At 37.4% G+C, this 15,933-nt stretch overlaps 1 protein-coding gene across 5 annotated transcripts in view; it reads left to right on the top strand.

Annotated features, from left to right (window-relative positions):
- Window positions 1-15,933, top strand: part of STRN3 (striatin, calmodulin binding protein 3) — a 69,510-nt gene that overhangs the window by 504 nt on the left and 53,073 nt on the right. The window lies entirely within an intron of this gene.

The raw sequence follows: 15,933 nt of genomic DNA, 5'->3' as shown, positions 1-15,933 counted from the left end.
GGGGCCGCGCTGGGGGTGGGGGAGCGGGGCTGGCCGGGCGAGCGGAGCCCGCTGGGCCCCTGAGGCCGAGCCGGTCGCTGTGGCTTGGGGACGGTACCCGGGCGAGGGCCGGCGGGGGGGGGGGGGGCGGCGGCCGGCGGGGCCGGCGGAGGCGCAGCCCCTCACGGCCTGAGCTGGGCTCCTTTCCCTGGGGCAGCCATTTTGGTTTTTAGCATGGCGCCCGCCTGGGCTCCTGGCTCCGGAGGCAGCCCTTGCTCCGCAGGCCTCTCGCCCGTACTGGCGTTGCGGGGCCCGGCGGACGGCAGGGGAAGGGCGGGCGCTGCCGCGGCGCGGGGCTGCTGACCCTCCTCCCCGCCCGCCCGCGGCGGGGCGAGCTGCGCCTTGACAGCTGCGATCGCCTCCCTCGGCACAATGACTCCGGGGCTCTCCGGGCCGGCGGCCTCCTCAGCCCTGGGTGCGGGTTATGGGCAGCAAGAGCCTCCGGGCCTGGGAGGGCTGGCGCCTCCCCGGAGCCCGGCGAGCGGTAGCTTTGGGGCAGAAGAGGCAGGCAGGAGTGCCTCCCGGCCGGGCGGGAGAGGACGAGGAAAGGGTGTTCAGGTAGACCTCAAGCGAGGGACTTGGCCAGGCGCTCTGGTTTGAGGCAGGTCGAGCTTATGCTCACTTTCCTTCCGTCTCGTTCCTTTGGACATTTCGTATGGGAGAAACAACTGCTGAAGAATATAGTGAGGAGTTGATGGGTCTGCAGCGTGGTGGTTGTAATATGCATGAAAGCACGAACTTTGCCTCGGGAACAAAAATGGCATAACTCTTCAGGGTAGAGAGCAAGTGTTGGAGTTCCACTATAGATCTCTTGCCATTAATGTTTGCTTTTAGTAATAGAAAGGATGCCTTTACTAATTACTTTTACGCGTAAAAATGAAACTACACGTAGACTATTACAAGTTTATGTACAGTTTATAAAATCCACTGAATGCGAGGTATCTGTACAGGAGTCATTATTCTTTTACAGGACAGAAATGTAGACAATTACAAACTTCACTGCTCCTGAAGAATTTTTGGTGATTTTTTTGTACCGAGTGAATGTTTACTGTCTTGAAGTGGCATTCCATCAAATTGCACTGTAATTAGAGTTTTTAATAGCATGCTGCAACAGTAGCCAACATTTGCGAGGTATTTACTTTCAGATTTCAGAACCAAGAACTATACCTGAGCCTAGGCAATTCTTTCAGGACTTCTGAGCTCTCTAATAAGCATGTAATCTGCACTATTTTTGTTACATTTATCATTAAGATAGAATTTTTAAAAAACACCAAGGGAAAAAAAATGAAGTTTTGCTATTTCTTTCACTTACTGCTTGTCTTACCATTTTAAGCCTTGTGGAACAGCTCCTTTTAAAATCAGTTTGGTGGACGTTGGTGGGCATTTTTAATGGAGAACAATTGACTTTCTCTTGTTTTCTCTAGGGTCTTAGTAATATAGCACTATGTTTATAAATAAGTTGCTTAGTGCCATTTGTTAGCAAACAAAACCATCTTGAAATATTTGTTTTATGCACAGGCTTGTTACTTTAAAACAAAGTACCACATTCTATACTCTAATGTAAAGCTCAGTTCGGAGACTTTGAAAGCTCTATCTGACTGAAAAAGAGCTGCTATGGACTCATGTGGCCTCTAGACACCATGATGTGTTCTTGCCAAGTCTGCAGCTTTTGTTTGCAGTTGCTGTTTGTCATCCATGGCCATACTGTTTCAGTTGCTTATTTCTGAAGATACTGTAGTAGTTCTGACCCTGGCTATGTGTGTGTTGATTCACTCTACCTTGTGTGTGCATCAGGTCATGGGACTGAGACAGCATAGTCGCTGCACAATGCTTACGCATGAGGGTGGGTTTTTTTATAACTTTGGAAGCCCAGGATAGAAGAGGGGGGAGGGCATTACCTTTGGATTTTAAATGTCAACCTGTACAGTGGTGAAGAGTGATACAGGAATGTGTTGAGAATATTTTTGGAAGAGATGTGTTTACCAGGCCTGCATCTTTCTGTTGTTCTGTAACTCAAGTTGTAAAGTCCCAGTATATTTTGTGACTGGTAAAGACTTAATAGTTTGGACCCCAAACAATGGTTTTGTCCACTGAAACTGCTGAGAGTGTTATTCATCTGTGTGGTACTATGTACAAGTGTGAGGGGTTTGATGATTGAGGCCTTGTGGGTTGAAAGGAAAAAAAATAATTCTGCAGAATGACAATAGATAATGAATATGGAAGTATGCAAGTTGGATGGTTTAGATGCAGTTCTCCTCATGCAGGTAACTTCTTCCTTTCAACATGACAATAAACTCTCTAAACACTGTTTCTCAGTGCTGGCAATTACAAGTTCTTTCCGAGTTAACTTGATAACTTTGCAAACAATGCTTTATAAAAAGTATGTGGAAAACCAAATGAGTTAGTAATATGTGTGATTTTATTTACCTGTTCTGAATTTATGACTTGCATTCTTCCAAAGAATAAGATACTTCCTTATCTGCGGTATGAAATTAATGGGACTCTTGTGTGATTTCCCCACCCACCACCTTCTTTTTTCCTGTATAGTTCAAGCGCCTGGAAGAATTGCCCACCCCTAGTAGGAGTGCTCTTTGTGTATGGGGGTGATGGTGCAGGGAGAGGTGATCTGTAGTAAGTTTATTCTTTCTTGGATCTTGGTAAGATTACTATCTTTTCCAACTGTTCAGGCGCATGGCTGTTTTGTCTGTGTGCACAAGTGAAGCAGCATAATAATTGGCCAAATCTGTGTGTGCAAATTAGTACCAGGTACAGAAATGTCAAATATCAGGAGTGCAGTACTTGAACCATAGTACACTTTTTTCCTTTCATTTGTAATACTGGCTGCCACAGTAACTTCTTTAGCATTTACTCACTGCTGTGTTGAAAGGAAGTAGTCTGGCCTTGCGTAGTGCGTTGATCACTTGAAGTAATAGGCTGGATCTGTTCTATGTTCTGTGAACTAAAAGAATGATTTTCACTGGAACAATGTTTTGTAATTGTAACTTTAATCTGTCAATGTAGCGACCTTGAAGTCAGTAGCTGTTATACTGAGATAAATTCAGTCCATGTTTTCTAAGATGTTTGTGCACTGTAGAGGAGTTATAGCAAGCCCGTATTGTTGGATGTTATGTATTTGTTAGAAATAATTGTTTCCTTTAGGAGGTAAGTGGCTCTGTAGTCTCATAAAAGAAAAAGAAACGTGGATGGGAAAGCACTTTGGAGATGCACTACAGAAACTTTCAGAGAAGGAAGATAAAGTTGTTTCAAAAAGGAGTATCATAGGAAGATGTGCAACTTTTGGGGGAAAGTCAGTAGAGCTTCACTTTCTTTTGGGGCTTACAGACTGATAGTGCTTGGCTGGAATAAAGGTCTCAATTGTGCAGTTTATTCACATCTTCTGAACTAGATAAAAATGAGATTGAGTACTCTCTGATATTTAGAAATCACACAAGAATGTGTTGAGAGAGAATTAACAGTAGATGCTACTTCCAAATGTTTTAATGAATAGGAAGAATAATTAAGAAACATAAATACTCAGAACAAAGTATATACAATTTCAGTATAAACAGTATGCATCCTTTTAAGTAGCTCAAATGTGCGTAAAGATTAATGTGGTTGAATACATTTTCTATCATATAAAATGACAGCACTAGTGACATACAACTGAAGTTCCTAGTTTATCTAATTTTACAAATGCTCTTCTTCCCAACTCTTTAGTGACATTATGGGAGGATTTTGTTATCTAACATTTTGTGTTCTTTATGTAAGTGTTTTAAAAAAGACAACAAAACAACCCACAGATTTCAGATTTTACTTGCATGCTTCTCTCCCTGCCCCCCCCCCCCTTCTGCTGGGAGGCAGAGAGTAGCTCATTACAAGAACTTTATGAACTTTGGGAACCTCATAAATATTGCAGAATTACATCCCAATGATGTTCTTTTTTAAAAAAAAAAAAAGATGTGTATCTTCCTGGGAATCTTTCAGATTTGACGTGATTATCTAAATTAGGGACTTTACACATAACTGTAAATATGTAAACATATGTAAATGTATTAATATCATGAACTAGATGAGTCCCAAGTTCAGAGTGTAGATACACTTCAGTGTTTTCAAAGTGTAGCAAGAATCGATTGCTGAAATATTTTGCTACTCATAGCTTGGTTTACTTTGCAGGTTTGAAGGGAGGATAGTGTTGGGAATGTTTCTCTCTTAAAGTTGGAGGAACAATTAATTCTTCTGATACCATAGACTTCACCTATGGTATAGGCAAGCAAATAATTCGTTTCGATCATAGATTGGAAGTGAAAGCGATTATGAGAGTTGTAAAATGGTCATTAGTTTAAGGAAAGAATCAGTGTGTCTCAGCAACTAGGAAGCATGAAGTAAAATTAAGTATTTTCAAAAAAACCCTGGCTTTTCAGGAACTAGTGGAATTTTGTGCAGGGGGCTATTTGTGATGCTAAAATGTTCTTGGGTCAAAAAGTGTTTGGATGAGTTCATGGAATAAAAGTCCTTGGGGGTGTCTAAATTCAAAGATACTACCTCTGGCTCAGGATACTTTTGATTTACAAGTTTTTGGAGATTTGGCATGTCTTCTGAGGTTTATCCTTCTGTTTCTATGCTACTCGCATGTAGCTGCCTGTTTGCCTGTGGTTAGAATTGGTATACTGAGGTTGGTGGTCTGTTAGTCTGACCAGACATAGCCATTCTTATATTCTCATGACCAGTGAGGTAGCTTTGAAATGCTTTGGTTTGGTTGTTTGAAAATACGCTTAGTGCTGTTTTGATACTGTGTTGCTTAAATAACAAACTAATTGATATTAGGGGCATTAATTGTGATAGAACGTGCAAAGGTTACAGGCAGGAAATGCAGATGCTGCAGTTGTGAAGTGCACAGTGTATTTTAACCACATGCATTGTTTATCAATTGCATTCTAGAGGGTTGAAGTTGAACTGCTATTTCATTGTGTCTTACAGGTGTATCTCAGTATTTACTATGAAATTAAGCTTAACTAACTACTAAAGCAGTCCTTAAAAACAAAGGATACTTAATCAACACTGACCAAAACCAGAAAGAAATAGCTTGTAAAAAGTTGATCAACATTCTTATTTATGATACTTGTAAATGCCATGAGGTATGTGGGTAATACGTGCATCTGAAATGGCAAACTTCTGTTCATGCAAGCTGTTAAGGTGCTTGCTGTAGCAGGTGTGCAGAAGTACCTCTTTGTACAAATAAATATTTTTTATTTGCATAGTAAAGTATTTGAATGCTTAATAGCTTTGTTTTATAATGAAACTTTTTTCAGTATAAAATACCATACATGTAGAAGTTAAAACCCAGAAACTTCTGTGCATTAATCATTTTTCTAAGCTAATGGTGAAAACAGCTACATACATTGTAGAGTTAAGTCCCTTTTGCAATTTAAAGCACTGAATTGAGAGTTCTGTGTATTTTGGGTAGAGGGCAATTAGACATAATCAAGGGTTTCCCTACTGTGGCTTTCCATAAGCTGTTTAGTCAACTGTGTTAGAGGCAGATAGCCTCTGGTAGAACTTTAGGTGCCTGTTTACTGAAGGTTGAAAGTCTTTTCTTCTGTGTTCATGGGGGTAAATCCTGCCTTCCTCATAGCCTTCTTGGCAAGACTTCAAAATTGAAAATGTGCAGAGCTGCTTCCTTTTTGTGGATGAATAACCTACACAGAGAAGATCTGATTGTAAATTAAATGGAAGCTGCTACATAGCAGAGCTTGCCCTAAAAGATACATGAACAAATTTGAAGTGAGATTTCTTGACATAGTTCAAGGTAAATAGGAATAAGGAGATATTCTCCTGTGAAAAGAAGGTAGGTACAACGTTAACATTTCTTTCACTATAAAATTGAGATACTGTTTATGGCTCTCAAGGATTAGAGTGTTTATCATTAAAAAAACCCCAGTGTTTTCACTTTTCTGCTTATGCGCCATTCATCCAATTTTATTTTTCAAATAGTTGATTTAATCTTTAATATTTCTGTATAGTTTTCTTGCAGTATGCACCTCATAGAGGCAAAACACAGCAAAAGAATACAGGACATTGAGTTACAGAAAGATTGTAGAAATTGAACAGGAGATACCTGGATAGCTATGAGGTTTATGTACAGGAAGATATTGATCAGTACAGTAGTTGTGTAATTTTTTTCTGGAATATTGTTCCTAAATAACTCCTTTCTACCAACACTTGGGATAGAAGTGTTTTTACTGTGTAATAATTGCTCTTTGATAAATAATTATTTGGAATAAAGTCACTCTTAATTAGAAGCAGTGTACGGAACTGTTATTTCACTCATTCTGGTGAGGTTTTCTTTTAGAGACAGCCTAAAAGTATGTAGCAGATAAATTATATAACACTTCTTGGTAAAGAATTACTTTTTTTTTTTTTTTTTTTAAACCACTGAACTTGTATTTTCTTAGTTTCATTGCCATCACACCTATGCATATTTAACGGTTCTTTGAGGAATCTCACGCTGGGGAATGTTTTTGGTGGGAAGTGTCTGGTGGTATAATAATTTCTTTCACGTTGAAAGTAGGTTTTGAGATAGAGGTGGGTGTTCTTCATCCTTTTGACACTTAAGAAGTTGGGTGAAAGTGATAATGATCTCTTTGTCCTAATTGATGAAGAGACTAGCTAGGGAAGCTGGATCCTCCACTGATGTAACAAATCTTCAGGACAAATATGTGACCTGCAAGAGCTTTGTTTGCATATCTGATTGTTATTTTTTGTCACTCGGACTGTTCTTGAGTTATCCTAAGCAATGGCTCAGCAGGATATTGAGTTTAATGGTATCTTCTGCCTTCATCTGTTCAACTCCAACAGGTATTAAGAGCTAATTATGAAGTTGGCTGTTCTTCAGGACCAGTCCTGAACCTACAGCATGAATTCAAACTATGTAGTTTTTTCTGCCACTACAGGATTTTTATAAAAATGGCTGATTAGAGGTAACCTGCTGTTAGAAATTAAGGGTAAAAATAAATTTTTCTGTGTTCAGGATAAATTCCACTTAATGGTACTGAGAGGTGGAGTGCATTCTTAGCCTTTTTGAAGGTATTATGCATATATTTATGTTGAAAAATCCTGCATGTGTTGGCTCTAACATTCTGAAAAATGGTGCTTCTCTGAATGCTGATTGAAATGATCCTGAAATAGGGAGTGAACTTCAGAAATTCCAGATGCCTGAAGTTCTGAAGTTCTTTCTGATTATCTTTTTTTTTTTTTTTAAATGGGTCACTTGATGTAAAGTTTATTCCATTTGCTCAATTTGGTTTCTCTTAATCCAAAATGTGGTTACTCCTTAATTGCTACCAAATTTGAGATTGACAATGCAATAATACTCCTTCTAGAAGAAAAAAACCAAACAAACCTCCCCCTTGGCTTTACACCAGTGATCACTATAAGAAGCTGGAGAATGCTTGATTCTAGTATTTAACTCAAAACTGTGGTTTGTTTCTATGTAAAATAATTTTTATCTCAAAATACAATTTTCCAGGTGAATAGTACGATCTTTTGCTTGATACTAAGTTTACCAGCAGACAGCTTCAGTACATTTGCTTGTATTTCAGATATCACAGTATATCAAAGTAGAGAATAAGAAGTGGTAACAAGCCAGATGAGTTTAACTCTTTAAAACACTTGGCAATTCAAGAGTTGTGAAACTGAAATTGTTTGCTTTCTTTGAGGATAAGGTGCTTTAACTCCCCTCCCAGGGTTGCAGGAACAGAATCCTGGGATACACCTTGAGACCCTGGGAAAAGAAAAGATCCTGCCTGGACAAATGGAACTCTCAGAAGTATTCAAGGAGCACATGTAAACATGTCTACAAGTTCTATAAGACCTATTCTGTTTCATAACTTTAGCAAGATTTGTACAGTTGAATTAGTAGAAGGCAAGACTACTGACTCTGTTAACTCTGATAAAGTGGTGTAAATTAGAGAGCGCGGGCGCTATTCTGTGCCAGGAGGCTAGATTAACATTTAGGAGGTGCAAAATACCCATTCTTCATCAACTTTCTGTGATGCCTCCCTTAAAACACTTTACATTATACACTTGTTTTTTAACTGTCTTACTCTTTTGTTTTTCATAACTTTTCTTTCCATGAACTTGATTATATTTGATTTTGTTATTGTCAACATTGCCATTGCCTTAATGACGCAGAGCTCTTTAAGCTCTGTAATACTGTATTCTTTTACCTATATATAGATGGCTTCCTATATTCTCATTTTAACACTTCAGTAGTTTTTGCTTTCTTCTGTCTGTTCCTTGAGAATGTGTGTTACTGACCTGCAGCTGATGAACACTGACAGGAGTGTTCATCACTAGAACAGTCTAGGTCAGTGCAGGTCACTGTTTGCAGTCTGCTGCAGATTATACTTTCCCCTTCTGTATTCCTAACTAATAAATAGAAGTTCCTTGTTTTCGAAAGGAAACTTACGTTCTTGAGCATGTTTGCCACGCTGTGGTTTTTCCTTCCCTTTCCACTCTATAGTGATTCTAAGGACCTGCCACACTACAAAGTGTACAACTTAGCTCTGATTTCTGTGCTCTTGTGATACAACTACTAGTAATAATAAAGAGAATGAGCTTAATATTCTTAATTCTATTTAGTATTAAGTGTTTAATGAAGCTCTAACTGTGGTACTTCATTATTAGCTGTATAACTTCATAATGTAACTTCATCTTAATGGAAAAATGTGCCCACATGGTGATGCTGACAGTAAAGATATTTTTAATCTTATCAAATTCAAATATTGTGTTTTGGTGTTACCATCAGTGTATAATTAGTCTTATTGGTTGTAGTGGTGATTTTCTTGTAAAGAAAACTTTTTTACTAGCTTAGATGTGTTCCAAAAAATGCTCAGCACTTTAAAAGACTGTACATGAGTCGTCTTAGATAGAAATGAACTGAGATGTGTAACTATTTTTTGGTTTTTAAAAGATGTTACTTGCAAGGTTCATGCATTTAGGAGAAACGTAGACATTATAGATGATAGTGACAGAATGGGAAACTGCATCTGAGGATGAACTTGTGCTGAAATAAACATGCTGAGTTGCTTTCTTTCAGGACTGCTGTGAGTTTCCTGCTAAAAGAAATTCATAAAACCCCTGAATGATCTGTGGCTTTGTAAGTGGGAGCTATAAATATAGAAATTGGGAAGTGATTTCTGTCTTGTGATCTGTGCAGAACTGGCAAGGTCAACATTGCAATATAATGTCCCATTCTTTAGTAGTAATTCTGAAAAGAATGCTGAAAAATTGACATAAAAACAATTTGAGGGCTGGAAATAACATTTTGAAGATTGATCCATTTAGAGTTCAGTCTTGTTGGCTAATCAAAAAAAGTCTGAGAGGTAGCCTTATTAGGTGCTTCCCTGGGTTTTGGACTTATTGAGATGCTTTTTAATTTAAAGTAGAAAAGTGTGTAGTTTAAGGGGTATGACACAGTAGACTGAAACTTCACATTAAAAAAAGAAAATTATCCCAATGTGGGGATGTAGATAATGTGACAGCTATATGTGTGTGTGAAGTTGGGTAACAGCTTTTTTTTTGGGGGGGGGGGGGGGGGGAGTAGAACAGCCAAAGAAATAATCAGGCAACAAGTATAAAACATACTGAAATAACTTTTGTACAATGAGAAATTGAGTCTTTTCTACATGAAGGCACAGAAGAAATATAAATGGATTCAAAATAAGCCATCTGTTACTCTGTAGTCTAACCTACTGCTATTAAGTTTATATCTTCTTTCCATGCTTTTTCTTAAGGCATCATACTTAAGTGAAGAACTGGACCCTTGGAGTAAGCTACTGAGGGAACTAGGGGATTTCTTTCTGGGTTTGTTTGTTTTGTTTTTTTTACATCTTAAGTCAAACATTTGATTCAGGACAAAGGTAACTGAATGAAATATGGTCTGTCTAAATGTCAGACTGCATTTATTGATCTTCTTGTCTTTGAAATCAATTTTATTTGCATCAATGTTATTTTGAAAACCTGCTTTCCTAGGTTCCCACATGCCACTTATCCTGTTAGAGAAGCTGGAAGACTGTTGTTTTCCTCCTGGAAGACAGAGAATTTATAGATGTATTTTTAGTTGACTGCACTGCTCTTCTGTAAAACTAAGTCTCCAGCAGCTTGACTTTGAGTCACACATGAATCTCTTAATTATATGATTGAAAATAAAAAGTGGTATATATTGCCTAGTTTGGATAGGAAAAGATTATTCTCCAAATTAAATTCTAGTAAAATATGAGTGTGTATATAAGTACATACAGCCACACAAACGTGTAGTTGGCTTATTGTCAGTATCACTCCTTTGGCTTTGTGTTTTCTAATCCAGTTATGGAGAAAACTGCAGTAGTAAGCAGGAATTTGATCATGGGAGTACTGTAGATTAATCTTGAATATTCAGAGTATTGAATGGCTGTCTTAAATGAAAAGGAAGCCGGCGCTATCTGTACTGTAATAGGTGAAATGTACTCAACATAGCTACTTTCTGCTAAGAAAGGCAATGACCTTTTCATTTATTAACTAAAATAGAGACCTAATTGGGTTACTGATAGCCAGTATCAAAATGCAGTAGTTTAGTGGTTTGTTGGTGGGTTGTTGAATATGCCTGTCCAGGGCTAGAAGCTGTTCTTGAAAAATTAAAATTAGAAAAAGATGTACAAGAACCCTTGCAGTGTAATTCCAAGACTCCCAATTGCAGAATAATCCTGACCTTTCTTTAAGAAGTTCTCTTACAATTGCTCTGGTTGCACTGCACTTTAGTCTGTGTTTTGCAATCAGTTTGTGCTGTCAGTTAGAACCGTTACATAGTGGTGTGTGTAAATTGCAGACCTGTCTATAGCACCCTTATATCTGTGTTTCAGTAATACGTAAAGAAGATAGAAGCATGTTCAACAGTTTATTTTGAATCTCTGATTATTGTGGTATGGGTAAATGTACGTGAGAGAGTTTGGGTCTGGGGAGAAACGTACTTCAGAGGCTTCAAAGTCGAGTGAAAATTTTTTAGGCATTATTTTAGCATTACTTAGAACATTTCATGAATAAACTGACATCTATGATGATGCTAAATGTCTTCAAAATACTTCCTCTACTGTGGTGTCATAGCTGTGAGGGTCAAGAGTATTTCTCTAGTGGCTAAAACACAATCTAATCTGTGGTTATGGTGTATTTTGCTGTTGCTGATCGAAACTGGTGATTGGACTCTGGCTTGTCCACAAGCTTGTCTGTGTCTGTTTTCATTAGTTTGTCCAAAGAGAAGATACTGCTCACAAGCTTTACTTCCCTTAAGCATTTCATACTGGAATAATGTACAAAATGTTCCAAAATGGAAAGTTTACTTAGGAAATACTATATACAGTCTTGTTAATTGAGGGAGAGAGCATTTACAGTTGATAGCTGATATTTTTGGCAAGAGTTCAGCTTTTGACATTGGTGTTGCAATTGTGTTGTGGTTTTTTTCCAGCACAGACATTTGGAAAATACCATGACTTAATTGATTTTAAAAATGCAAAACTTCAATAATTTCTTACTAAACGGTAGTCTGATAAGAATTTCTTTTCATCTGTGGAAAAAAATATTAATTTTTGGCTGCTGTACGTGACAAAGAAAGAATGTAGCATTGAGTCTGCAAAACCACAGGATGTTTATTATGTCCTCTATTTATTCCCAATGTTTTGTGAAAGATTGTGTGACTTTATAAAAACTATTAAGACAGTGAAAATACTAGGCCTGTGAAAGACATGTTAAGGAAAGTGGTTTGTTTTGGTAGATGCTCTCAAGCTCTGCAGTGTTGCTATGTTAAATGGTAAAGACATTTGGGAGGTGGTGTTTTGGTTTTTTTTCTTTGTGTACTCCTCTTGCTTCATTTGGTAATGTGTGCGAGAGGCTTTCAGCAGCAATCCATTCTGGACATTAACAAAAGCTAACTGATGTTTGTGCTATTGTGAATATTGTCACAGAGACCTGCTAGGTGGTTTGATAAAGAAACACTGACTGGAGATGAATGTAGGATGTATTTTGTGTTAAATTTTGGCACTGGCCAAACTACGTATTGGCGGATTAAACTGCATAACTCGGAGTCTTGCAGTTTTCTCTAGTCCCATTGAAAGTGACCATATGTTGATATGTAAAACTATTTAACATCCTGTATTAACTTTTTTCTGTAAAGGGCATATGAACACTAATATTCTTATTCTATTTATTGGAAAAACTGATATGAAATGAATTGAAGTCCCATAGCAAGTCTGTTAAGAAAATAGATGTAGAATTCTTAGTTTTATTTTACATGATTTGATCTTCAGGAAGTACATACTTTCTTGAGGAAGGATACTCACATTTTGAAACAGTCCTAACTGTAAAGAGAACTTAGTTTAATTTACATTTGTTTGCAGAGCTTTCTAAATTATTATTAGAAATATGACTGCTTCATAGTCTTGGGAGCTTGTGTTCAAACATGTTTTATAGATTATTCAATCTGCTAAAGAAATGCAGTTGAAATATACTATACACACTCCTCATAGAATAGTAAGTGTTTATTAGTTGTAAGAAGTACTTTTGCTGCTTATGTTTTACTTGGCTATTTAGTAGTCTTGAGTGATGGCATTCAATTTGATGTTTGAACGGAAAGATTGTTGGAAAGATTGTAATTTCTCAGTAGAACTATATTGATATTGGTGAAGGTAGAATAACTTGGAGGTGAAAATGAGTGAGCATTTTTTGAGGTCAAAATGAGCATTTGTGTCTGGTTAGGTGATCTAGTACCTCCAAGAATTCCTGTTAACTGTCAGCTGATTAAAGACATAATTATGGCTGTTTAATGGCTTTCAGCTAAAATTTGCTGGATCTTGGGTCTGCTTAGATTGCTGATGTTCTTGATGATTTGCATGTCAGGTGCAAAGGAAAATGCAAATTTGCTAGTAGAAAAGTCTTTAATGATGCTAAAATAAAATGCCTGCACAAATTGTCAGGTGTGTGGGGAGAAGGAGAGCCTGCATGTAGGGACAGTGGCTGGTACTGTTGGCACTGTGGCATGGAGTGTTTTAGTAGTTCTATTACAGTATGTTGATGATAATGACCAGATTATCTTTACTTTTTCTGAAGTTAATGTAATCCTTCAATCTTATAGAATAGACTCTTCGTCGAGGAAGATGATAGTTCTTTTAAAAATTCCTAGGCAGGAACTTACTTTTCTGAAGGATTGCCTCTGGGACTGAAATTGGGAAGAAAAACTTACTTACAAAATACTGAGCCCAGTTTAATTTATAAATTTTTAACTGAAACAAAATTTTAGAAGCATGTTGTTGGATAAAGAACACTTGAGTACAAGAAAGGTCCATGAATGATAAACTTCTAAGGCACTTATATTTGTTACTCCAAAAAAATTGTTTTATTTAGGTTCCGATTCTTAGACATGTACGTTTTAGTCTTTGAGGAGAATGCTCTTTGTAACAGAGTTTGAATCCATCATTTTTAGTGGCTTCTAACTTTTTTTTGGACTTGTAGTCTCAATTGTCCCCCCCCCCCCCCCCGCTGCTGGCTTCTGTGTAGTGGATAGAAGTCTATGGACAATTAGTTTACTTAATTTCCAGACCATGAAATTTAGAGGGTGTTAGTCTTTAAAAACACATCCATGAGTTGTATGAGTTTTGTTACTCTAGTATTCCCAAATACCATATTGGTTAGGAGAGTGGCTATAAAAATCCTAGCACAAGAAAAAATTATTCCATGAAAAAATTCTAGTAAGGAATAGTGATGGAATGGAGGCAGTGTTATATGGAGTTTAAGTTGTGGCTTAGAAGTTTGACCCTACCGTAGAAGAGGAGGAAATTGAAGGCTGGATTTTCTGTAAGTTGTTCAAAGAAGCTGATGAAACTTGACAGTACTTGGCCCTGTAGTGAAAAGAAGCAAACTTCTGAATCTGAATGACTGGGGATGATATGGTGGTAGTGGAAAAAAAGGAAGGACAGATTTAGGGAAGGAGAGTTGCGAGCCTGGTCTTTGCCATACCTGTTGCAGGACTGAAGGAGACCTATGGATGAGTAAATTCTCTTTTATCTGTCAGTTGTGTCATTAACATACCAGACTGCTCCTTAGAGCTAGCTGGGTTTCTTGTATCTACCACTCTTGTGGGACAGTTGACCAAGGATGTCACTTTTGTAGTTGTTAGGAATTGCTTTTGAAAAGTGATCAGAAAGTAATCAGATGAATTTCTGAAAAAAGTATCAGTTGAGGAGCAAGAAATCATCATCAGCTCAAAAGGAAAAGATCTATAAAAAAGGGAACCTTCAGGACACATCTTAATACCATTGCTACTTTAAGTGCAGTAGTTACTGACCTGATATTTAACTGACTGTTCATATGGTCCACAGCAAATGGTCTTTATTTGCAAATGTTGTTCAGATGTACACTAGTATTAACCAGTTGTTGAAATCTTTTTTTCCGCATCTTTAACCTGGGCTGTTTTTATGAAGTAAAGGTTTTCCGTCAACATACGAGAGCTGGTGATTCTAATTTTTTTTAAGTATTCAAATTATTTTTTATTCTGCAGGCTCTTTACAAGTGGTATATCTTTGAAACATGTATGATCCTGATATGACCAGTGACACCTATCTCACTGCACAGCTTACTAGAGAGAGAATCTTGCTTGAGACTTTAATTTGCAAAATAAAGATTGATTTTTATGTTTATTTATATATTTGAAGTTGGCAAGGTATCTTCAGTCCTCAGTAGACAGTTTAGGGATTAACTGTAATTGTAATAAATATATAGGCATAATCAGGTCTGTAAGGATACACTGAAACTCTTCTAAATGCTTAATGCTTTTACATGCATGATGGTTTAGGTGTTCTGGATGAGATGAAGTTTTGGACTGTGTTTGCTGAAAACTGAAGGTGAAGGCTACTCCTCTTATGTTCAGTTTCCCTTTTCTGAATGGGAACTAGAACATTAGTAGCTACACAAGTGTGTCCACTCTTAAATTACTGTTAGGAGTCAAATCTTCCATCTCCCCAGTATTTTTCAGTTTTCCAGAACAGTGTTCTGCTTTATCTTTGGCATAATGAATATCTAAAAATGAAGATTCGGTTAGTCTTTTTGTGTGATAATAATCTTATGATTAAAACAAAGTGTTTAAAAAAAAATAAATCTTACAATTGTTTTGAGTTTTGTGACATGTCCTAGTAGGACGAGCATACACTTATGTGTGCACTGGGTATGTATATTCAAGCTGCTTCAATGTATTGCATTTCTTTCAGAAATACTGCAGACCTTTCCTTCCTTCCTTCTAGAAGTCTGAATGGACTTTAGAAAAACAAAACACAAGCATTGCATTGCAGCTGGCATTGCTTTACATGTATTTTGAAAAAGATTCAACTATATTTCTAGAGTCTGAGAGTTAACTACGTTTGCAACTGAAACAGAAAGAAAGTATACACACTTCCTGAGTGTGTTCCTGTATTGGTAAATACATTAGAATTTGATTGTTTGACTTGTACTGGAAAGGTTAGTGTTTCAACAGTGTAAGATAAGTCCTTTAATCAGTCTTACATGCTTTACCATTCAGGTTTCCTGCCTCTTTTCCCCTTTGATATATTTTGCTAGGTTTGAGATGTTGGGTGAATGTTTCAAATGCTGCATATCAGGATTCATTAATAAAATAAGACTATGAAATACTGTATGTAGTTATTACATAACCTTTAGGTTGCATATGCAATTTTACCTGCCCAAAATGCTGTAATAACTTCCCACCTTTGTCCTCAATAGCTGAGACAAATACGTTGATCAACATAGAGATTGTCTTTAAGTCAGGCTTTTCTGTGCAGTTGAGGCAATAAAATGCAGTTTTAATATGAATGCTGCTAT

Source organism: Haliaeetus leucocephalus, unplaced genomic scaffold (assembly GCF_000737465.1).
Source record: "Haliaeetus leucocephalus isolate CR32 unplaced genomic scaffold, Haliaeetus_leucocephalus-4.0 Scaffold417, whole genome shotgun sequence".
Classification (NCBI taxonomy): Eukaryota; Metazoa; Chordata; class Aves; order Accipitriformes; family Accipitridae; genus Haliaeetus; species Haliaeetus leucocephalus.
The sequence above is the reverse complement of the archived record's forward strand: the minus strand, read 5'-3'. Positions and strand labels throughout refer to the sequence as shown.